This window comes from Quercus robur, chromosome 9, assembly GCF_932294415.1.
Source record: "Quercus robur chromosome 9, dhQueRobu3.1, whole genome shotgun sequence".
NCBI classification, from domain to species: Eukaryota; Viridiplantae; Streptophyta; class Magnoliopsida; order Fagales; family Fagaceae; genus Quercus; species Quercus robur.
The window spans coordinates 1,450,574-1,475,601 of NC_065542.1; the positions used below are offsets into that span (position 1 = coordinate 1,450,574).

Sequence of the window (25,028 nt, forward strand, 5' to 3'; positions counted from 1 at the left end):
TACCTAGTTAATGTCATGGTGGGTAAGATTGATACCCATCTTTTTGTTTAGCCAAGCTATGCGATTAACTACTCTGAAAAGGTTAGGGGAACATTGGGTAGGACAAATCCTAAAAAATAACAAAAAAATCCCTCATGACCTTATCTATGGGAATCCTCATTCCACCTTTTATGAAGTCAATCATTGGAATGGCCACAACCCCATCGGCCTTTTCATGTATTATTCCCCCACTTCACAGTGTTCTATAGAGACATCAGGGGGAATGCCATATTTGGTTTTAAAGAACTTGCTTTTCTCGGGAGTATCTACTAAGTTAGCAAACCTACACATCCTAAGGAGAGTAAAACCAAAAGAAAAACTAAAGGAAAAACTCTAATGACCAAGGTTCGAAGGAGGTGTAAGAAACTTATAGAATTGGGAGCATAACTCTTCAGGCAACTTTTTTTGGGTTTGAGAGACTTCTTTGAAGGTGAGAATGAGCCCAAACCACCCCTTTATATATGTGGAGAAGGGGCGGAAATTTTCCCTCTCGTTCACCCAAGAGAAACAGCTCGGCCAATCTTCATCTCATTGTAGAATGTGGGGAACACGTAGCCGCTTACAGCATTAACTATAGCATTAGGAAGCTGAATCGTCAGGAACATGCAGAGCCATTTGAAAAGCCATACTTGTGTGTGAAAATACGATGCACATGTTAGCACCCCTGCTCCTTACCAAAACCCTAAGTCCTCGAATATCCAGGGAAGTGGAGTTTTGGGAGGCTATTATGGGGGGTCTAGGTGTGGCACCCTTGTTAAAATAGGCCTAAGGAATGACCAGGTCCGACCACCTTCAAACTAGGCCCAGCCTAGCTGAGATACCCAGTTTAACCAATGAGCAAGTAAACTCAAGGAAAACCTCACACCTAAGGAGGCACCACAAAGGTTGTCTTGTCGAAGACGAGGGGGTAGCCACCTAAATTAAGAGTTACAGAATCAAAGAAGGCTGCAGTGATAGATGCAGGTGAGAGAGAAAGGAAGCTTCCTAATAAAACAACCATCACCTCTACATTAATGGCAGAATGACACTTGAAAAGTGCCCACACAACCTGTATCTTACTCAACCACCACCAGCAAGGCAAGGATGGGACAAGTATCTAAGGGAAGATTAGCAACCCTCCAAGTGAAAGGCTGAGATGGGAACAGGTTGTTATAAAAGGGAAAAGATCTCAAGTGAACAGGGATTGAAAAAACAAAAACTCAAACTCAAAATATAAATTGTAAAGTTCTCTCAAGTGTAATAGTGATCCTCGGCCATCCCGAGGAGAAAGATAAATAAGAAATTTGATCTTTTTCTACGTCCTTATTGTTGATAAATCATGGATTCATCACTTTTCTTTTATTCTTCAAGCTATTAAGTCAAGAAGCCCAAGCGTTGGCCCGCATGCTCATTTCTAAAAATAAATTGTATTGGGTCTGAATCAAGTGTAGGGGTATTTCATGAGGAATAAATAAGGGTCTTTTATCTTTTCACTTAGTGGAATCACTGCATTTTATGTATTAAATTTTCTATTTTCTCTCATTCGTCACCCATTGTCTAATTGTATTGGTTGTAATTGAAATTGCAATGCTTTTATTATCAGTAATACTTATTGATTGAAAAGAAAAAAAGGTCAAATTGTTTGGTCAATTAATGATAGAGGAATAAAAATCTACAATACAATCAAACTTTGAGTGTTATATTTTATGTTCCACCAATTGCATATTGTTACATTTTAAAAAAAATAAAAATTTTAAAAAAATATTTTTATTTGAATCAAACACATTACATACCATAATTGATGGAGTGTAAAATCAAACACTAAAAATTGGAAATAACATAGAAATTTTTGTCTTAAAATGAAAATTTTCAAAACAATTAAAATAAACTGGTCCCTCATGGGAAATGACTTTATGGTTTCTTAATATAGAAATAATAAATTGAGGAAAAATTGAAATGTAAATTGTAAAGCATCTCTTCCATAAAAAATATAAAATAAAAATGTAAAGCATCTCTTAAAATGGCAAATCAAAGAAATGTCTTTTAATATCTTGACTTCGATTATTATAAAGTAAGTAATAATCTGTTCAAAGGTTTTAATTGTGTAGTCAGATAAGAATGATATTTCTTTAGAAAGATTCAATTATTTTGTTTTGATCGAACTAGAAAAGTAAATTTTTTTTTTCCAATTATCAATTATTTCATTTTAGTCCTTTTATAACCATTTAATTCGGTACCCTCATCTTCCCTTACCATTACTCTCTCCCGTCCTAGTTCGTTTATCCTTTATTCCATTTTGGAATGTCTCAAAATATTGTCTTGTTTCTAAAAATATAAATCATTAATTTACTAATGTTTTTATTATACTTCTACTTTATTTTCAAAACTATTTGAAAAGAAAACTAACAAAAATTTAAAAAAATCAATCTAATTGGGCATATTTTTAGTTGTCTCATTAAGAATAACTCTTTTTTTAAAAAACTCATACATTTACTTAAGGATAGTTTTGAAAATTTATACATTTTTATACCGGCAGACAAGATAATAAATGATATTTCTTTAAAAAATTTGACTTTTCAAATATGTCAAATAAATTGGAACAGAGAGAGTATTATGCAAAAAAAAAAAAAAAAAAAAAAAAAAAAAAAAAAAAAAAAAATTAAAGAAGCCTATATAAGGAAAATTCCTTCATTCATTTTAACTTTTACCTTGATTCTTAAGCCGTAGGCCTGTGTGTGGTGAGCAACAAGTCAGAGCATGACCCTCTATTTCTCTTCCTTCATCTCTATTCTCCAAGTTCCAACTTATATGATTGGAAGAAGGGGAGCCTAACAATTCAGCAATAGAGCTAGGAGCGAGTTTGAAAGCGAAAATGGACTCGGCTATAGTGCAACACTTGATTGACAATATCCTTTCAGCTGTTGCAACTGAAGCGTCGCTGTTAACGGGGGTCCGTGATGCAATTGAAGATGTCCAGCATGAGTTGACGAGAATGCGATCTTTTTTAATAGATGCAGATAAAAAGGGAGCAAGCAGTGCCGGAGAGGAAACTTCGCTGACACAAGTGAAGAACACAGCATATGATGTTGAAGATGTCATTGATATGTTCATGTATCACATCAATAGCCATCAAATTGGGGGTCTATTTGCTTGGTTCCTTCACCGCACAATTTATATTCCACAGACTCTTTGCGTGAGGCATAAAATAGCCAGCAAGTTGCAGAAAATCAATAATACAATCAAGACCATTTCAGAGTTAAATCAGAAATATCATGGTGAGCACATAGAGGGGAGCAGTACAGAAGATAGTCACAAATGGGTTCTGCGGCATTCTGAATCATCTTTGTTTGTTGAAGAAGATGAACTTGTAGGGATCAAAGATAAAAGAAAACAATTGAAGACGTGGTTGAAGGATAGAGAACAACAGACTGTCATTTCAATCTTAGGGATGGGAGGGTCTGGCAAGACCACACTAGTTGCCAGCACCTACAACAGTGCCGCTGTAAAGAGACATTTTGATTGCTATGCATGGATCACTGTCTCCCAAACATATGATGTAGAACACTTACTGAGGAGCATGATTTAGGAATTCTATGAGTCAAGGAAGGAAACAAATCCATCAGACTTGAATTCCATGAACTACAGACTGTTAGTAGAAATGCTGGTGAGCTACTTAGAGAAGAAGTCATATCTTCTTGTCCTAGATGATGTTTGGGACACAAATGTCTTGGACGAACTAAAAGTATCACTTCGAGAGAGATATCCTGGGAGCAAATCCAGGAGCAAAATCATCCTTACAACTCGTAAAGATGATGTAGCTGGCCATCCTTTTATTGGTATACCTTATGTTCATCATATTCAATTGCTAGAACCGGAAGAGGCGTGTGAACTCTTTTGCAAGAAAGCATTCTTAAGCAGTCCAAACAGAAGCTGTCCGCCAGAACTTGAATCTTTTTCTAAAAAACTTGTGGGAAAATGCCAAGGCCTACCTCTTGCTATAGTGGCTTTGGGCAGTCTTATGTACTCCAAGAATACGTCTCAATGGAATCAAATTTATAGTAGCTTGAATTGGGATCTAAGTAAAACTCCTGAGCTAGAAGCAGTGAAGAGCATTTTGTTGCCTAGTTTCAACGATTTACCATATCAATTGAAGCATTGTTTCTTATATTGCTCTATTTTCCCTGAAGATCATGAGATTCGAAGAAAAAGGCTCATTAAGCTATGGATGGCAGAAGGATTTGTGGAAAAAGTTGAAGGGTCCACTCTAGAAGAAGTAGCAGATAGCTATCTAGTAAAACTCACTTTCAGGAACATGCTTCAAGTTGTAAAGAGGAATGAATTTGGTAGGCCACAGAGATGTAAAATGCATGATCTTTTGCGAGGGCTTGCTCTATCAATATCAGTCAAAGAAAAGTTCGGTGTTGCACATGATGGAGGAGAAGGAATGAAAGAATGCAGAGCACGCCACATTTCAATTCACAAAACAGATGGAGAACTCAAATCATTTACAAATATGTCAAAGATTCGCTCTTTTCTTGTTTTTAACAAGACGTTGAAAACATTGCCTTTAGAAAGTAAAATGTTAAGGGTTCTAGATTTGGAGGATGCCCCCATTGATGAATTGCCTGATGAAGTATTCCAATTATTCAACTTAAGATATTTGAATTTAAGGGGAACCTTACTTAAGAAGCTCCCAAATTCTATAGGAAAGCTCCTTAATCTTGAAACCTTGGACATTGGAGACACAAATAAAGACCCTTCCTCGTGGAATAGGAAAGTTGCAAAAGTTGCGGCATCTAATTATGTACTATCGCTACATTGGAAACTCGAATGACTTCCAAATGTTTTACAGGGATGCAAGTACCATCAAATATCACTCAGTTAAAGAATTTGCAAACTATGGGTACTATTGAAGCAGATGATGACTTGATAAGACAAATTCGAAGCATGACCCAATTGACCACATTCGGTATTTCAAAAGTGAAAGCAGCAAATGAGACGGATTTATGTATCTCAATTCAAAACATGACAAGTCTTAGGAGCTTGGGTATCATGGTAACTAATGAGGAGGAAACTCTCAGAATGGATGCACTCTCATCTGCTCCTCCTAACCTTCGAAAGCTTATTTTGACTGGAAAACTAGAGAAGGTGCCACAATGGTTTTGTTCACTTCAAAGCCTCACAAATTTGCAATTGCATTGGTCAAGACTAGAAGAAGATCTACTCCCTTACATCGCTGCTTTGCCCCATCTGGGACTTCTTGTACTTATTAATGCCTATGATGGACAACAGCTATGTTTCAGTACAGGCTTTCTTAAGCTTACAAGATTGGAGATTCGTAATTTGCCTCCATTGAATGAGATAATAATAGAAAAAGGGGTGATGCCAAATCTGAAATCCCTAGAGATTGACAGCTGCATGGAGTTAAAGACAGTGCCCAAGGGCATTGAATACCTTAAAAATCTTCGACAACTGGATTTGAAATCTGTCTCAATGGAACTTAAAAATCGCATTGAGAGAGAAGGAAGATTAGATTTTCCAAAGGTGAAGCACATCCCAAAGTTGTACATCTGGTAGTAATTTGGAATGTTTAAAGAAGGTACGTTCTCATGTCTATCTGTTCTTCTTCTACTTTTTATCTTTAAATGAATGGTCATTGCATTTATTTTATCTTTTATCCTTAAAATATATATATATTGCATCATTTAAGCTATTTCACTAATAAATTTGTATACGTTTGTAACAAGCTTAATTTATATTATATTATTAATTCACTTTGAAAAGGAACTAATGTTTTCTGACATGATAAATAAATAATCTTTTCTTACGATTAATTTTACTTTATCGCATCTCTGTATTTATTTATTTATGTTACCTATGGTAGAATCAGGCTCACTAATTCTTTCTACTGCTTCATTGCTTGTAGATTTTTTTAGCTACCATCTTGGCATAGGCACATCAAGTTCCTCGAAATAGATAGAATTAGTTTTAGGTTCTGACTTTTAATGTTGTGTTTATATATGTATTAAGGTGCATATGCATGTATGTTAGTGTGTTTATAAATGCGCTCTATATGTGGGTATGCCAAGCTCACCATATGTTCGAAGGAAAGTCCTCTGTGGACATTGTGTGATTGGTAGATACAAGATATTGACTTATGTAACTTTTGCTCGATTTTTCATTATGTGTCTTTCATACATGTTAATTTTCAATTTTATGTATAGAGGTTTCTTAGATTTGGTTTGGTTATGATGTCTTATTTGTGGTTTGGACCATGTATTGTCTGTTTTAGTAAGCCACACGTTAGCCTGTGATTTATTTACATATAAATATTTTTGTTTCGAACTTCCAAGTGCTGACTTTGCTTCTCATCAACCTTTTTTTTTTTGACATAGATAATAGGATGTTTGAACGATAAGTGCTCACATTGTTAGTCTCCCACACTGAGGTTATAGTTGTATAGTCTAATTTAAGATAGGATGTCTTTTGTACTTGCATTTTAGCTTGGCACATGCTCCCTACATCTTGTCATTGATGCCCCTATACGGGCGTGTAAATATTGCTATCCATGTTCAGAAATAATTTTCTTGACTTTATACATGTTGTCCCCTCTTATTTTCCCCATTTGTGCTGAGACATTGTTGTTTTGAGGAGATCATGTAGGGACAGGGACTTGTGCCTTGTTTCTGTGAAGATGCCCTTAGCATGGGCAGTGCTAGCTATAGCCTAGGGGGTTCAAATGAGCCCCCTGACTTGGCCATATATATATATATATATATATATATATAATTTTTATTTGTTTTGACCCTCTAAAATAAAAATTTGAACACTTTGATCCTATATTTTTTTTTCTAAGCACAACTATAATAACCTTAAATATAATCCTCTTACCAATATCTTGGTATTTTTTAAACAAAACAAAAAAAAGCCCAACAACAAACCAATTTAATCTAAAACCTTGAAATTAACAATTAATTGTCGAATCTGAAGTGCTTTTAATTTGTTATTTTTTTTTATAAAATAATTTGTTATCTGTTGAGTGAGGATTTGGTGCGTGGGATGAGCCAAGAGTGATTGAGTGAAGACAAAAGTAAATGTTGACACAAAAAAAAAATTCTTAGTATCTATTTGGGAATAATTTATCTAACTTTTTGCTAAAATATAACATAAGTAGAAACTCACATGAGACCCGCAAATAGTAGGAAAAAAGATGAAGTAACAAGTTGGTTTATAATCAAGACCCAAACACACTTAATATAATTACAAAGAACAATAATTGTCAAAGTTGAGTTGAATTGTTAAATACAAGAATTGTAAAGAGTTAAAACAAACTAATAGATAAAAGAATTTTGAGCAATAACAATTAAAGTTCACATAGCGATACGAATTAATATGTTTTTTGTATTTGAAAACAATGGATGATTTCCAAGATTTCATCTTAGCAATAATAATTAATATGTTCATTGTATTATGAAACTAAATGCCAAGTGAACTAATAGTTTATATTTTATTTTCTTGCTAATACTATGGACAAATTTGTAATAAAGAAACAACGTAGACCACAAGATTCATTTTTTTTATCTAAGATTTATCTTCTTATTGACCCCCCTAAAAAAAATCCTAGAGCCGTGACTGGCTCTTAGGTTGTACTTTCTTTTTGCATCGTCTCTTAACCTTAGTAACCAAGAGATGCACAAACAACTAGCTAGAAGATTCACAAGACTTACATATGAATTCTTAATGAGATTTACAATTTTTCTATCTATTTTTCCAATTCTTCTTTTAGGTAGCAGATCTCTTGCATTGAAATATATTTTTATGGCATTCGTCATTGTTAGGTTGTCATAAACTCACGAAGAGAAATGAGTGATCCAAGTCATAATCTCCAACTAATACCTGTTGAACAATTTTGTTTTTCTTCTTTTATGTGATTGGAACTACAACTTGATACTTTGTATTACCTAAGTTAGCAATATCTATTTGAATTTATTATCATACTCTTAGTCATAACTCATAAGTTACTCTTTGTGATTTAGTGTTACAGTTCATCCCAAAGGTCTACATCTAGTAGTAGTTCGGGAATGTTTCATGAAGGTAGCTTCTCAATTCTCTTGGTATTTCTTCTTCTTTTTATCTTTTTTCATGAATGGTTATCGCATTCATTTTTATCTTTCATCTACACCCCCCTTCCCCCCCCCCCCCCCCTCCCCAAAAAAAAAAAAAAAAAAACTTTGCTTCATTTAAGTTATTTCACTGACAAATTTATGTACGTAACATGCTTGACTAATATTATTTATCCACTTTATAATGGCTTAAGTTTTTGGAACTAATGATTTCTGACATGATAAATAAGTAATCATGTTCATGCCCAACAATGCTTGCTATTGCTTAATTCTTTGGAGTTTGATTTAGTTACCAACTTGGCATAAACTGATATATACATCAAATTCCTTGAAATAGAATGAATTGGCTTCTAGATCATGTGTCAAAATACTGTTTTTAATATGTTTTTTTTGGTGTGTAGGCATGTGTGAATGTGTGTTTGTAGGCATGTTCTATGTGTGCGTAATACCTACTATATGTTTCAAGTTAGTACTCTATGAGTGATGTGTGATTGGAAGATACAAAATGGTGACTTATGTAACCCCGACTTTTTCTGAGTTTTTTTCATTATGTGACCTTCATGCATGTCAATATTCCTAATCATGCTTGTGAGTTTCAATTGTATGTACAGGGATTTCTTAGATTTGGTTTGGCTACGATGTCTTATTTGTGGTTTGGAACAGGAATTTGTCAATTTTAATAAGCCATATGTTTGGTTTTTTGCTTTACTCGTGGCAGAATGATGCTGAAGATTATGAGTTCACCCAGTTTGCTTCAAAATGATCCTATTTTGTTTGGAGTTCCAATTCTAAGTACTGTTTGGGTTTTCTGGTTGTTGTTCAATAAATCAATAGTCAAGACTATGTTTCTTAAATGTTTGTAATAAATGTAAAAGTTTGAACTCCAAGATGCCTTTGTGACAGTTTGTAGGAAGATTGCTACTGTTTTTTTTTTTTTTTTTTTTTTTTAATGTAATTTAGCTTGTATAGACCATTAACATCCACATTAATTGTTTTCTATTGTTTCAATGAGTTTTATAGTTCTTTTGTTTGTTCATCTTTGATGTGTAGATTCATTAAATCCACCAATTTGATGAACTTGGTCCAAACCAATGCCTGGGTTTGTTCTTTTGTGGGTTGAAGGGTTTGGTTGGGTCCTTATTTTTTGAAACTTGGGTTGGATCAGGTTGAAGTTGACAAAAATTTCAATCCTGACCCAACCCCCGCTGTTAATTAATATCTAAAAAATATATATATGTATTTTAAAATTTTTAATCTAATTTATTTTAGATTTTATACACCTATCAAAAAATTTAGTTTATTGTAGAATTTATAAACCCATAAATTTTTTTAATTTATTTTAGTATTTTGAAATTTAATTAGTTTAGATGAAATTTTAATCATTTAATAAAAAAATAGGATTAAATTGGTGAATGAAAACCCAAACTTTTTGTTAGGCCTAACAAAGTGGTTCTAACGACCCAACCCAACCCTAAATGTTGCCTATAGAACAAGTTGAGTTGAAAATTTCTCAACATGTGAAATTTATGTCGGGTTTACAAAGAAAAAAAAAATCCAACCTATTCCAATGCATTCACACATCTATTTTCATTTTCCAGAAATAATTATGCTCTTACAACTCTATACGTCTTATGATTTATGATAATAATAAAATAAATTCTTTATTTTCTCTAAAAATTATTTAACGCTCTACCACCCCTCTTAGCCAAATTGTTCAAATGAATTAAATAATATTTTTAGTAAACCTACAATTTTGTTTTTGGATCCAATAGTGAACACACAATTTATGAATTATAGTTTGATGAACAATTTTTCTTTACCCATTAGGGATTATGTGCAGCCACTGCTTATGCTTCAATGTATTACATCCCATTACTATATTACACTCTTATAGCCTGTACTCCTTTCCTCACAAAAACTTCCATACTGAAATAAACTATGGGGAAAAGAAGGCTGAGTGAATAAGTAAATGGCAAGGACTTCCTTGTCAAATTCAATGAGGAAGACAATGCTGCCATGATTCTTCTTCACAAAAAGCATTCCAATTTGGATGAGAAAACTTCCTTGGCTTTGCATGAAATTAAAAATCAACAAATTAGACATAAGCAACATGTATCAAATAATACTAGCAAGCCAAAACCACCAGAGTTATTAAGCCTGTCCATGAAAGCCTATGCCTACAAGCCCCCTAATTTCCCACCAGTCCCAAGCCTCAACAGCTTCATAGAAGCATGCTCTAAGCCTTTTGGGAAGTAATTGACATCCAATTAGTAAGGGGTGAGCAAAGTGGGCTGTCCTTGAACAAACTAGATGTCAAAAACTTTCTCTTACGATTGCTAAACAAGAACGAAGTTGTTGTTAATGGAATTCATGTCATTGTGTATGACATAAAAGGCAAGGAATACTCAACGATGTTAAATCTTGGGAGTCCTGTAGGGTTTATGTTCTTAAGGAAGGGTGGAACATGTTTTGCCATAAACATAGCCTGCGTGAGCATGAAGATTTCGTGGCAGTGTGGATGTTTTGCCATGTTCAAACTAGGGAACTATGCTTTCCATCTCTTCAAGAAAATTAAGTTACATAGTTGGATTTTTTTTTTTTTTTGAAAACAAGTTACATGGTTAAATTTAATTTTTATCAAAAGAAATTGACAAATTTTACAATATCTAAAGAATTGTATTTAGGTCTTAAATATGAACCTTAAAAATCAATCAATATTAGCTAGATGTTTTTAGTATTAGGAGGGAGTTTGTATCAAGTGTAGGTATTAGCTGTTTGTCAATAGGAAATACATGACATAACCGTCCATGTTGAAGGGTTTGACAACATTATAAAAGCATTCTCATCAAAGGTGGGATAAATGCTAAAAGCTATTTTTAGCAACAAAACCACTAAAAAAGCCCCTACATCAATGATGCTAAATTTTAAATTTTTTAGCACCTTGCTATAATAAGATGTTATTACTAACACCCTACTATAGCAAGTTGCTACTCAAATTTTTTTTTTATTCACCTTCTCTCTCTCCTCTCACATCTCACTCCCCACTCTCTCTCAAAAAGTATAAAAAATGATAAATAAATAATATTTTAATTAAGTGGTAAAAAAAATAGAAGTTTTGATGTTAGGTGTATTATAAAGTGATGTGTTAAATGCTATAAAATTGGTTTTTTAGGTGTTAAATGCTAAAATTTTTAAAACTCTTGATGAGAATGCTCTAATAGTACATTTTTGGAATGATAATAAACCCTTTTTTTCCGTTTGTACCATGAATGTTATTCCCATGACTTGATCTCTTTGCCATGATTTTGTAATGCACAAATCGGCCTTGGTCATAGCTAGGATTTATACCACTACTAGTTGCCAATCATCTTAAGCAACAACTTGCTCAACCTTATTTATCAATCTGTTGGCTTGTAGCAAAATATCAGTATGATTATATAGTATTGAACCCAAGGAGAGAGAGAGTTCTATTGTGTGTCACTATCTACATGTTTTTTGAACAATACTATTCACTATTTGTATATTTCCATTTGATTTCATTAAATCCCACACGGATTAGATTCAAGTATACTTCCATTTAACCAACTGCTATTCTGCTACATAGCACAACTAACCCACTCCCCTCATTCTTGATCAACATTTCAAGGGTGAGCCCGGTGTGGACAATGGCATATCCTTTTCATTGTACCTTTGACTTGCATTCCCATCGCAACATGACACAATCATAAATTTCAGGACTTCTCGTAATGTTAAAAATATGAGATAATTTGACCTAGAATGCAGTGATATAATGATAACCAAAATTGCTTCCATTGTCATCAATTACACTTGCATGATACATCTAAAGGCATGTAGCAAGAATTTGAATACGCCTGCTATCATTAGCGCTCCTTCCAAATCTTCTTGGCTTTCTTTGAAAATTTCTAACCATAATCGTGTCTGAGAATGTTGATGGAAGTTCTTTATCAACAGTCTCTCTTTGATCAGACCAGCCTGTGGAACCACTTTCTTTTTTTGAGTTGCCCCCACAACTAGATTCTGTAGGTGAGTTGGGGTCTTCAGGTATATCTTTCTTCAAGTGTTTTATTATGAAAAGAGTAGTATCATGATCCCTCCGATTGTTTCTGTATATCAAGACTCACAAATTAAGAGTACATGAATGTACAAAAGCAACAAAACATACAGGGATGGAACCAGGATTTGAACCTGGGAGGGCCAAAGCTTAAAACAATTTTTTTTTTAATTTTTTTTATGAAAATAAAAACTAACATTTATTTTATATTCAACAAAATACTACATATAAAATAAGTGTTTCTTAAACATTTGATATTATAAAAATGTCGACAAAGTATAACATACAAAATAAGTGTTTTTTAAACATTTCAACACATTTATTAAAATGGAACTCAATGCTCTTTTAAGTCTCGAAAGTCATCTATAATTGATTTTGTACCAAATTTTGCAGCAATCTCCTTCTCAAAGTACAAAATCATAGAGTCCATTAGAAAATCATCAGATTTTTTCTTTTAAAAATTTTAATATTGTAGTGGACTTACTCATGATCTACAAATTAAAAAAAATGTTTCATTATTTCCATATTTCATAGTTCTATACACCAACTAAAAAAAGGGGACTTCTCAACCAAAAAAAAAAAAAAAAAATCTAAAACTAAAATAATCATAATCAGACAAGCATAAGTTTATATATAACTAATACTAGTCGCTAACCTGAGCGATGCACGGGAAACCTATCGACTATGAAAAAAAAATCCAACAATGAAAGAAGAATTTAAATTATCATTTATGCAATGTTGTTGATAGTACCAAACAGCCTTAAAAATAAACTTATAGATCATAAAAATATCATTATAAATTAATATAGTATTAATAATGCACTTGAACTTTAATATGTTTAATATAGAACTCTTGATCTAACTTCAAAATAAATTCTACAAAATAGGAATATATATATATATATATATATATATATCATAAAGGGGGAAGGGGACACGCTGCTGAAGAGAAGGAGACGGAAGCACAGTAATAGTGTAAATGGAGATAATGTAAAGAACTTGAGAGTAAATAGCTTGAAAATAAATAACTTGAATGTAAGAACAATAATAAGGCGGTAGAACCAGCCAAGCAGTATATATCAAAATAATTCAAAGTAAATAAAAGCAATAGTTCAAAATAAATGAAAGCAATTTAAAACCATCCGGTATGGCGGTAATCCGTCCAAGGTGGTGGTAGCAACAAGTAAAGTAATGAACATAGAACTGAAAATACTTGTTATTGAAAGTAGGATAAACACTTACAGTAGTAGTAGTGAATACAAGATCTCAACAGTTACAGGTTAACAATTACAAAGCTTGAACTAGTCCTAGTTACAAGGTTTGTAGGATTACAAAGTTTGTAGTGAACAAGGATGAACAAGGTAGTAGTAGTAGAAGTAGGGTGAGTTCTCTCTCTAAGAAGGCTAGTTCTAAGGGAAGAGAAATCAGAAGTGAACTTGACTTCTAACTTTTCTTGTAACTTTGCTTGTGAAAAAACCCCTTAAGGGACATCCCCCCTTAAATAGGCAAAGCTTTGAGTAAACAGTACTCATGAACAGTAAAAGTTAACAGTAAAAGATAAATTGCTGAAAGCAATCTTGGTGTGACTAAAAGTCACAGGAAACACGGAGAATCAACTTATCATCAGGAGTGGAGATTAACAGTGAAAGTCCACTAGTAAACAGTATCATCAGGAGTGGAAATTAACAGTGAAAGTCCACTAGTAAACAGTGTAGCATTTGGCCTTTATGCAGGCTAGACAAATAAGCTCAATCTTCTCGAAGATTTGGAGTATCTTCATCATGTCCAAACAGCTCCTGGTCATATGGGAAATAAGGGTTGTGAGCAACAGATTCTTCAGAGGACTCTTTGGATTCTTCCTGATTAGCAACAGCTTCTTCTGCCCATTTGAGTAAAGCTAGAAGAGCATCAGGATTCTTTCTCAAATTGTCAATAGAGGAGCTTTTAGTCTGAACATTTTTGCTGGAAGAAGAAGAGGGAGCATCAGCAGGAGCAGGGGTTTGAATGGGGGAATGATCTTTGGTCATGGGCAAAGCAGCAGCAGATGAAGATTCTCTAGAGATAAAGGCAATAGCGGTAATGATCTTTTGAGTGTGAGGGAATTTTCCCCACCATTTTACATACCAATGCCTGGAGAGAACATCACCATCTTTCTCATATTGCCATTTCAATATCCAAGGTATTTTATATTTTTTAACAAAATGAAGCAAGGCAGGAAATTTGGCTCCATAAGCATCACACCTAAAACATTTCTTGAAACTGTTGAAAGCTTCAAGCAATGGTGCAGGAAATAAATCAACAATAGGACCAAATTGGGCCCACCAGCGGTTGAACCAAAGGGGCAAATCACCAGTGAATTCTTTGTCAAAGTTAACAAACCAGGAATGAGACATGTTTTCATTCTGGTGCAGCATGAATCTTGACCAAGCCATGATATAATCATAATATGAATAGGGAATGGGGGAACTTGGCATTGTTCGGGTAGATGTAAGAGAAGAGCCCCATTGTTCTTCAGAAATAAAATTGGCCAAGTAAACACTGTGGTAAATAATTTTGGAAACATCGTTGTGATCAGAAATGGTGTTAATAATAATAGATCTTTCATGGCGCAGAAGATCAGAATAATAATTTAAATTCTTTTCCCTATGCTCCGGAATCCAATGAAACTTTGGAGGGAAATAACTCCTAGCAAGTCTGAGCGGATCAGAAATAGAGGCTCTGTTGGGTTCAATATAAAACAGGTGTTGGAAATATTGTTTTTTGATGTATTGAGGGGAATTTTTTGGATAAACAGTTTTGATGGGCCAGTTAACAGGGGTTAAGGCATAAGGATCATAAAATGAAGCAAGAACAGTGGAGTAATTAATCCTAGGGATGGTTCCTAGGGTGGTGAAGCGGTTGGTTATTTCAAGAGGAGAAGCAGGTTCCTTTTTAACAATTTGTTTATCAGTTTCAGCAGGAGGATTATCTTTTGGTCTTCTACTTGTCATGGTGACACTGCAGAAATTCACGGGTAAGGAAATCAGGGATAAAATTTTGAGAACCCTTAATATATTCAATATCAAAATCGAAAACGCTTAAAATAGCTTGCCATCTAGCGAAAATATGTTTTGAGGCAATATTTTCAACATCTTTTTCAATAACATATTTAGCACTTTTGCAGTCAATACGTAACAAAAATTTTTGGTTTAACGAATCACTTTGAAATTTTGAAATACATAGTACTATAGATAAAATTTCCTTTTTAATAGTACTATAATTTAACTGTGCATTGTTCCAAATACCAGAATAGAAACGAACAATTTGTTCAGATGACTCAGGAGAAATTCTTTGTTTTAGAATACCACCATAACCAACATCAGAGGCATCAGTTTCAACAATTTTGAAAGCTCCAACAATAGGAATACCAAGACAAGGCAATGTCTTAACATGAGTTTTGATTTGTTTAACAATAGAAGTATGAACATCAGACCAAGGAGGAGGATTACTTTTTAACCGATCAAACAGAGGTTTGCATTGTTTCCTCATATCTTTGTAAAAGTCTGCAACATAGTTTAATGACCCAAGAAATCTTTGGAGTTGTGTTTTGTCAATGATAACATCAGGAAACTTATCGGCAAACTGGATGGCTCTATCTATAGGACGAATCTGTCCTTCAGAGATATCATAGCCAAGGAAACGAACTTTGGTTTGGAATAGTTTAACCTTCTTGGCTGAGACAACAAGACCATTTCTTTTGATAGTATCTAGAAACGAATTCAAATGTTTCCAGTGTTCGTCAATAGAGCTAGAGTAAACAAGAACATCATCAATATAAACAATGGTGAAATGACTGAAGGAGTTAAAAATATCATTCATGATATTTTGAAACTCGCTTGGGGCATTTTTAAAGCCAAATGGCATAACATTCCACTCATAATGTCCAAAAGGAGTGGTGAAAGCAGTTTTGTACCTATCATTCTCACTAATCTGAATTTGCCAAAACCCAGATTTCATATCAAACTTAGAGAACACAACGGCTTCATTCAACCTATGGACAAGGTCATTCTTGTTGGGAATAGGATACCGAATCCATTCTAAAACCTTATTCAGTGGTTTGTAGTTAATGACTAATCTTGGGGTTCCTCTTTCAATTTCAGCATTTTTTTGGACATAAAAGGCTGAACAAGACCAAGGAGACTTGCTATTCCTAATCAATTTTTTCTGCAACAAATCATGGATTTCTTTTTTGCAAAATTCAACAGTTTCAACATTCATTTGGATAGGACGAGCTTTAGTGGGAATATTTTTCTCATCAAAATCCTTGACATATGGCAAATCAACAATATGTTTTTTCCTATGCCAGAAAGCATTAGGAACATCGGAGCAAACATCATCAATCAACATTTTCTTAAAATTATCAATTTTGGATTGCAACAATTTATCAGAAATTTGTTCAGCAATTTTCTTGTATCTAACTTCTTGCTAAAGAAATTGAAGATGTTTAATTTTAGCATGAATCATGTTTGAAGCAGTATTAGTATCAATATCAAACTTCGAAGCAAATTTAAACTTTACTTTTTGTCCAAAAGGATCAGTAGTAATTCCATCATGTTCAACAAGAAAAAGGATATAAAGCATTTATAAAAGGCAAACCAAGAATCACTTTATTAGTCATATTTTTAACAAGAACAGAAGGAATCTTGAAACAAACATTAGCATGGCATACATGAGCATTATTCAATTCATACTTTATTTTCATCTGAGAACCATTAGCAGAAACCAATCTTTCAGTAGATTTTTCAAAGTATTTTGAAGGAATCAGTCCTTCTTGGATACAGTTCATGTCTGCCCCTGAATCTATCATAGCAATAACAGTGAAATGATAATCAAGAGAAACAACAATTTTAACTTTTGTAAACCATTTTGGAGGAATTATTTTATTAACAAGAGCAAGTTGAGAAATAGTAACATCATCAGGGATACCTTTACCAGAAAGAAGAGCTTGTTGACAGGATTCATCTCCATCATTATGCTCAAGTCCTTGTTTTAGATTATTTTTATCACTTTTAACATCTTTAGAATCATGTTTTAAGTCGCTTATCTCTTGTTTAACAATATTAATTTCATGTTGTAAATCATTAACATTTAGTTCTTTAGCTTTCTTTTTATTAAATTTTTCCAAAGTTTTATCCTCTTTACTCTTGGTGAGAACATTGGTTTTAATAACATTGCAGCAAGAATTTCTACTACCAATTTTAATATCGAAAGAATTATCAATATTTAGTATGTTGGATTTGTCTTTTAAATTTCTAGGTTTTCTTTTACAATTTTTATTAAAGTATCCAGATTTTCCACAGTTAACAAATCTCTTCTTAGCATAGAAATAATTAGGTTTAACAAAGTTATATCTGTACCTTAGTTGGTGTTTTAACAATTTTTTATCATTACACCTATTGGTACTAAGTTTTTTAATAGTACTAAAAATATCTTCATAGGTTAAATTATTATAATCAATAGAATCATTTTTACCCACTAATTCTTGTTTTATCTTATGAGCAAAGATAGGAGGCAGACCGTCAATAAACTTTTCTTTCCAATAAAACTTAAGACAATCTTTCCGGAGCATCACTCTGGAAATAAAAACATCTTGATACCATCTGTATTCAGACATAGTTGGACAACTCAAATTATTTAAATAATCATGAGATGAAATATTGGATGGAGTACCAACAAAGTGTTTGAGAATAGTACAGACCAAGGTATTGACTCCATTACAAACAATACTTCCATCAAAAATAGGCAAACAGTCATCATTCTTTTTATCAGCATGTTTAATAAACTCTCTGAATTCTTTAGTGAGATATGAATCCCACCATCCACGAAGAGCACCAGAAAACCCAGTAACAAGTAAGTTAATAACATCAGGTTGATCAAGATTATGGTTATTTTGATAAGCAATACCAACCATAGACATGTGAATCATTTTAGTAACGATTTCTAGTTCAGACAAACCATCAATATTCCATTCATAAAGTTCATCAACAGGAACAGAAGAAACAGAAGACACAGTATCAGAATCTGTAATTTCTTCAGAAACATTGTCTTTTTTGGAAATAGTGAGAGCAGTTGGAGTTCTTGTAGAAGTACCCTCAGGTTTAACTTTTAAATCAGAAAGCATTTTTTCAACAATTTCAAGAGTCTTGGACTGAGAAGTTTTGAACACAACTTTTTCTCTTTGACTGGGTAAATCAATCAAAGGTTTCTCAGTTTTAACAAGAACAGGTTTTTCAGAAGCAGAAACAGATTTTTCAACAAATTTTTCTTCAATACGGTCAAGCTGTTGATCAATAATATGCAAAGATTGATTAGTAAAATTGTTTTGTTCAATAAGGCTAACAATAGGAGTTTGATCATCAGCAATTTTGAAAGGAGAGGCCTTCACTTCCTCTTTTGTCACTTCATCTTTCTTAGTAGTTATCAAAATTGAATCAAGAGGAGGATGACTAGACCTAACAATGGTTTTATCAATCTTAACAAAATTTGATTTCTTTATCACATTCAAATGTTGTTTTGAAACCTCATTATTTGGAACATAATGGTTTTCAAGAAAATCAAAAAACAAAATATGTCTTTTCAATTGATTCATCATTTCTAACCATTTTCTTTTAACACGGTCTTTATCAGACTGAGCAAAATTATCTTGGAAATATTTTCTCTTGGTTTTGTTTGAAGCGAGCATAAACTCATTGTACAAAGAATCCCAATCAATTTAAAAATCATTATTTAAAACAGTCAAAACTCTTAATTGATTTTGGTAAACAGGAGGATTTTCAATAGAAGACTCAAAATCAGATGGAGTAACAGAAACAGTATCTTCCTCATCTTCATTAGCAGTTTTACTAAATGGAGTGGAAGTTTCAGGTTTAGTTGAATAGTAAACAGAGCTAAATTGGGATTTATCACTTGAAATACCTTTTAGCTTTAAATCAGAGGATGTTTCCAAATTCTTTTTCAAAAATTCATTGATCTCGCGATCTCTTTTTGAAATACTTTCAGATCCAGCAAAGGAATGTCTTCCTTCGTTGATCTTCAAAGGTGGATTGTTTTGAAAACTTATTTTAACAGTACCATCAAGATATTGTTGAATATGGGTGACATCAAGCTCATCAAAAATGGGTTTAGCAGGAGGGGTTTCTTGTTCTAACATTGAATCATTCTTGGAACTTGGATTTTAGCATCAGGAGTTGAACATTGAATTAACATGGTTTTACCTGAAGGTTCTCTAGGCATTATAGCACAAGGATTCATTTGAGTACCCATTAGTTTGTAATAAATGCGATAGATCAAAGCAAAAGGCTTACTACCCTCTTCCATGTGATATCCAGATGAAGCAATATTCAAAGTCAAAGCTTTAACAATATTAGGATCATCCAAAGCAAGCATAAGATCAGGATAACAGTTAAAATAAACAGGACCATCATACAAAGAAGCAGTGATCATGCCAAGAATGCTATCTTTAAAAATCTTAAATCTAGCATCTCTTAAACACATAAGAACAGAAGCATTAATACCCTTTCGGGTAAGTGGTTTAATAGCAACTTGAACCATACCAATATGCAAATAACTGAATTTTTTAGCAGCAAGGAAGTCATTAATATTCTTTTTAGTAAACAAACAGCATTTTTCATGAATTCTCGAAATAGAGAAAATTTGTTCAACAGTTCTAGCTTTGTAAGCAGAATGAAAAGTACTTTCAACAAAACTAGTTTTATAAATGGTTTTAGTATCAACTTTAGGAATAGTCCATTTACGAAAATCAGGGATCACCTCATTATCATCAATAGTGTGATCTTCTTCATTTACAATGTCAGGAGGACAACTAGTCCTGGAGCTGATAGAGGAGTTGGATCTCCACAACTTATCCATACTATCCTAGGTTCAACACTCAGTTATCATGTTTTTCTCACAACCGTTGCATTTCGTAACACATACCCTAACCAACCTCATACCTCTCATGCCCTACACGCCCTCTCTTGGCTCAAACGGGCCTTACAGCTAGGTCCTAGGAATTCACTTTACGACTAGGGTGGCGCCAACGACGGTAAGAAGGGAACACAACAACGGAATATCAAGCGTTCGGGTAGACACGGACAAGAAGACAAAGAACACAACCACACTACCACCGGCCAGAAAAGAGTGGCTCTGATACCATGACTGAGCAAAATTATCTTGGAAATATTTTCTCTTGGTTTTATTTGAAGCAAGCATAAACTCATTGTACAAAGAATCCCAATCAATTTCAAAATCATCATTTAAAACAGTCAAAACTCTTAATTGATTTTGGTAAACAGGAGGAGTTTCAATAGGAGAATCAAGATCAGATGGAGTAACAGAAACAGTATCTTCCTCATCTTCATTAGCAGTTTTACTAAATGGAGTGGAAGTTTCAGGTTTAGTTGAATAGTAAACAGAGCTAAATTGGGATTTATCACTTGAAATACCTTTTAGCTTTAGATCAGAGGATGTTTCCAAATTCTTTTTCAAAAATTCATTGATCTCGCGATCTCTTTTTGAAATACTTTCAGATCCAGCAAAGGAATGTCTTCCTTCGTTGATTCTCAAAGGTGGATTGTTTTGAAAACTTATTTTAACAGTACCATCAAGATATTGTTGAATATGGGTGAGATCAAGCTCATCAAAAATGGGTTTAGCAGGAGGGGTTTCTTGTTCTAACAACCAATCCTTAGGAAGTTTAACATCTTGCCATTGAATCATTTTTGGGACTTGGATTTTATCATCAGGAGTTGAACATTGAATTAACATGGTTTTACCTGAAGGTTCTCTAGGCATTATAGCACAAGGATTCATTTGAGTACCCATTAGTTTGTAATAAATGCGATAGATCAAAGCAAAAGGCTTACTACCCTCTTCCATGTGATATCCAGATGAAGCAATATTCAAAGTCAAAGCTTTAACAATATTAGGATCATCCAAAGCAAGCATAAGATCAGGATAACAATTAAAATAAACAGGACCATCATACAAAGAAGCAGTGATCATGCCAAGAATGCTATCTTTAAAAATCTTAAATCTAGCATCTCTTAAACACATAAGAACAGAAGCATTAATACCCTTTCGGGTAAGTGGTTTAATAGCAACTTGAACCATACCAATATGCAAATAACTGAATTTTTTAGCAGCAAGGAAGTCATTAATTTCTTTTTAGTAAACAAACAGCATTTTTCATGAATTCTCGAAATAGAGAAAATTTGTTCAACAGTTCTAGCTTTGTAAGCAGAATGAAAAGTACTTTCAACAAAACTAGTTTTATAAATGGTTTTAGTATCAACTTTAGGAATAGTCCATTTACGAAAATCAGGGATCACCTCATTATCATCAATAGTGTGATCTTCTTCATTTACAATGTCAGGAGGACAACTAGTCCTGGAGCTGATAGAGGAGTTGGATCTCCACAACTTATCCATACTATCCTAGGTTCAACACTCAGTTATCATGTTTTTCTCACAACCGTTGCATTTCGTAACACATACCCTAACCAACCTCATACCTCTCATGCCCTACACGCCCTCTCTTGGCTCAAACGGGCCTTACAGCTAGGTCCTAGGAATTCACTTTACGACTAGGGTGGCGCCAACGACGGTAAGAAGGGAACACAACAACGGAATATCAAGCGTTCGGGTAGACACGGACAAGAAGACAAAGAACACAACCACACTACCACCGGCCAGAAAAGAGTGGCTCTGATACCATAAAGGGGGAAGGGGACACGCTGCTGAAGAGAAGGAGACGGAAGCACAGTAATAGTGTAAATGGAGATAATGTAAAGAACTTGAGAGTAAATAGCTTGAAAATAAATAACTTGAATGTAAGAACAATAATAAGGCGGTAGAACCAGCCAAGCAGTATATATCAAAATAATTCAAAGTAAATAAAAGCAATAGTTCGAAATAAATGAAAGCAATTTAAAACCATCCGGTATGGCGGTAATCCGTCCAAGGTGGTGGTAGCAACAAGTAAAGTAATGAACATAGAACTGAAAATATTTGTTATTGAAAGTAGGATAAACACTTACAGTAGTAGTAGTGAATACAAGATCTCAACAGTTACAGGTTAACAATTACAAAGCTTGAACTAGTCCTAGTTACAAGGTTTGTAGGATTACAAAGTTTGTAGTGAACAAGGTAGTAGTAGTAGAAGTAGGGTGAGTTCTCTCTCTAAGAAGGCTAGTTCTAAGGGAAGAGAAATCAGAAGTAAACTTGACTTGTAACTTTGCTTGTGAAAAAACCCCCAAACATAAGGGACAACCCCCCTTAAATAGGCAAAATTCGGAGTGAACAGTGTCATGAATAGTAACGGATGAACAGTAACAGTGAATAGTGACAGATGAATAGTGACAGGTGAATAGTGACTGAATAGTAAAATTTGGAATCTCTCCTCTTTTTTGACCCAATCTTCTAAGGAAATTTGTAGGATTTTGGGAATCCTCCGTAGTGTCCTATAAGTGTAGGAACAAGGCCTCATTATTGGTGTCCTTTAGAGGCAAAAGAAGCCAATAAGAAAGAAACCAACAAAAGGAACTAATAGGCATGCATTTTGTTGTCTTCACGTGAACATTAATCTTGGAATCCTTCGGAAGCATCAAAGTGGAAAATCAACTTTTAGCAGTAGTAAATATTGGAGCATTGGCCATTGTGCAGGCTAGACAAATAAGAGAATCAAAATCTTCTGCAAAATCCGGAGTATTGTGAGCCAGTACCGGATTTTCCGCAACATATTTGTGAAGGACAGTATTTTATCTTGGCTGTTATACAAGCCAGACAAATAAAGTAACACCAGTCTCGAAATAGTAGTGACCTCATCAATCAGTAGAGGGAGCATCGGAGGGATAACCATCAAAAGGATCAAAAGGACCTTGTGGAGAATCACATACATTCTCATGGTAAATAGCATACTTATTACAGAATCCACAATATAAAATTGGCTTAAACTTTGGAGTTTTTCCTGGGATAAGGAGACTGTTTTAGATCAGGATGATCTTTTGTTTGTAGGTGAACAAAGGCATCAGCATAGGGTTTGGGGCCAAAAACAGCAATTCTTCCTGTGCTTCCTATGAAATGATAATTTTTCCATAGATCATGAGCAACTTCACGAATTTGATTATTAAAATAATTTCTCCAGCATTTTGCAAGACCAAAAGGATCTTTAGAGGACAATTGAGAATTTCCCTTAAACCATGGCCCTTGGTGAGTATAGCCATTAATGAGAATGAGATGCTTTGAGGGGTTAACATTCATCCAGTTATCTTTCTCCCATTTTGGTAGAGTGCTCCAGCATCTAATAGTAACAATAGGTCTTGTGGAAGAGTTTTCAAACCCTTTAATAGCATTCTGAATGATCTGTGGAAGTTGGCTGGCCTGTTTATGACTTGTCAACTTTACAAACCGAACAAAGCCATATTCAAACATTTGGGAAAGCCAGCTAGAATTAGGATCATCATCATCGCTATCATCTGAATCTTCGTCAGTGAAATACGAACCATCATCAAAATTAATAAGGAGACCAGGAAATGGGTTTTTCTTTTCATATACTCTGAGACTGCTCCCAAAATGATCTTCCCATTCAAGTTGAATAAAGACATTATTACCTTCGTCTATTTCATTAGGGTCAGGAATAGTAGCAGTAACAAGTTTTCTGAAATACTTGGACCATAGGTCAAAAGACCTAGACATAGCCTTGCTATCCAGAATACGAGATTGTAAATCTGAAGGCAAGTTGGCAACAGCACATCTTAACATGGATTGGGTCTTAAGACTCAATCTAGCATAATCAGTGCCCATTATAGTCTTTTTATCCATCGAATGGATTTCCTCTTTGCCAAAGAGTTGACTAATGTAGGCTTTAAGACGGCTCACAAGAGCCTCATTTTTTGAAACAAGGTTATTTTCTGGAACAAAGTCAATATTTGAAGCAAGGTCATTTTCTGGAATAAGGTTACCAAAATGGCTCATATAAATCTCGTTTTAGGCAGTAAGGTTAACAAGGTGGATTTCAAGGGCTCTAAGGGTTTTGTGAAAAACATTACTGTGGTTTTTGGTAAAAGCAAACTGGAGGTTATCAAGAATGAACTTAATAGAATCTGGTAATTCTGAATAGGTTCCATTGTGGAATTTTAGATTTTTTGATAAAACTTCCTGTAAAGCAATTAATATATCACCATTAGAGTATGTCACCTCTGCCGGGACATCTCCTTGAAGGGATGTTGATCCACTGGGTTTTACACCAGAAGATGCGCCTTCATGCATCTTAAAAGGTCGTCCCGCTGGGAACCTTTTGTTTTGAGAATAGTCCTGTGCAGGAGCTTTTCCCTTTTTCCTTTCCATAATAATCCACTTACTAGTGGTATAAATATGAATATTATTATTGTCCCACTTATTAATGGTGTTTATCCACGCATCATTAACCGATTCCTGCAAAGAATCATTAATATTGTTAGGATCATGGATAGTTTTTAACATTTTGGTGTTATGAAAATTACCTTTAAAATCATCAGAATTCATTATTAGTTCTTGAACAAGTTCATTCATGGGAGAGTCTTTCTTATAAGACAGATTATCAATATCAATTTCAAACTTTGAAGCAAATTTGAATTTTACTTTCTGTCCAAATGGATCAGTAGTAATTCCATCATGTTCAACAAGAAAGGGATACAAAGCGTTAATAAATGGCAGACCAAGAATCACTTTATCAGTCATATTTTTGACAAGAACAGAAGAAATCTTGAAACAAACATTATCATGGCACACCTGAGCATT

General features: G+C 34.0%; 1 pseudogene; it reads left to right on the top strand.

Annotated features, from left to right (window-relative positions):
• Positions 1–2,753: 2,753 nt before the first annotated feature.
• LOC126699733 (disease resistance protein RPM1-like) lies at positions 2,754–4,852 on the top strand (annotated as a pseudogene).
• The last annotated feature ends 20,176 nt before the right edge of the window (positions 4,853–25,028 follow it).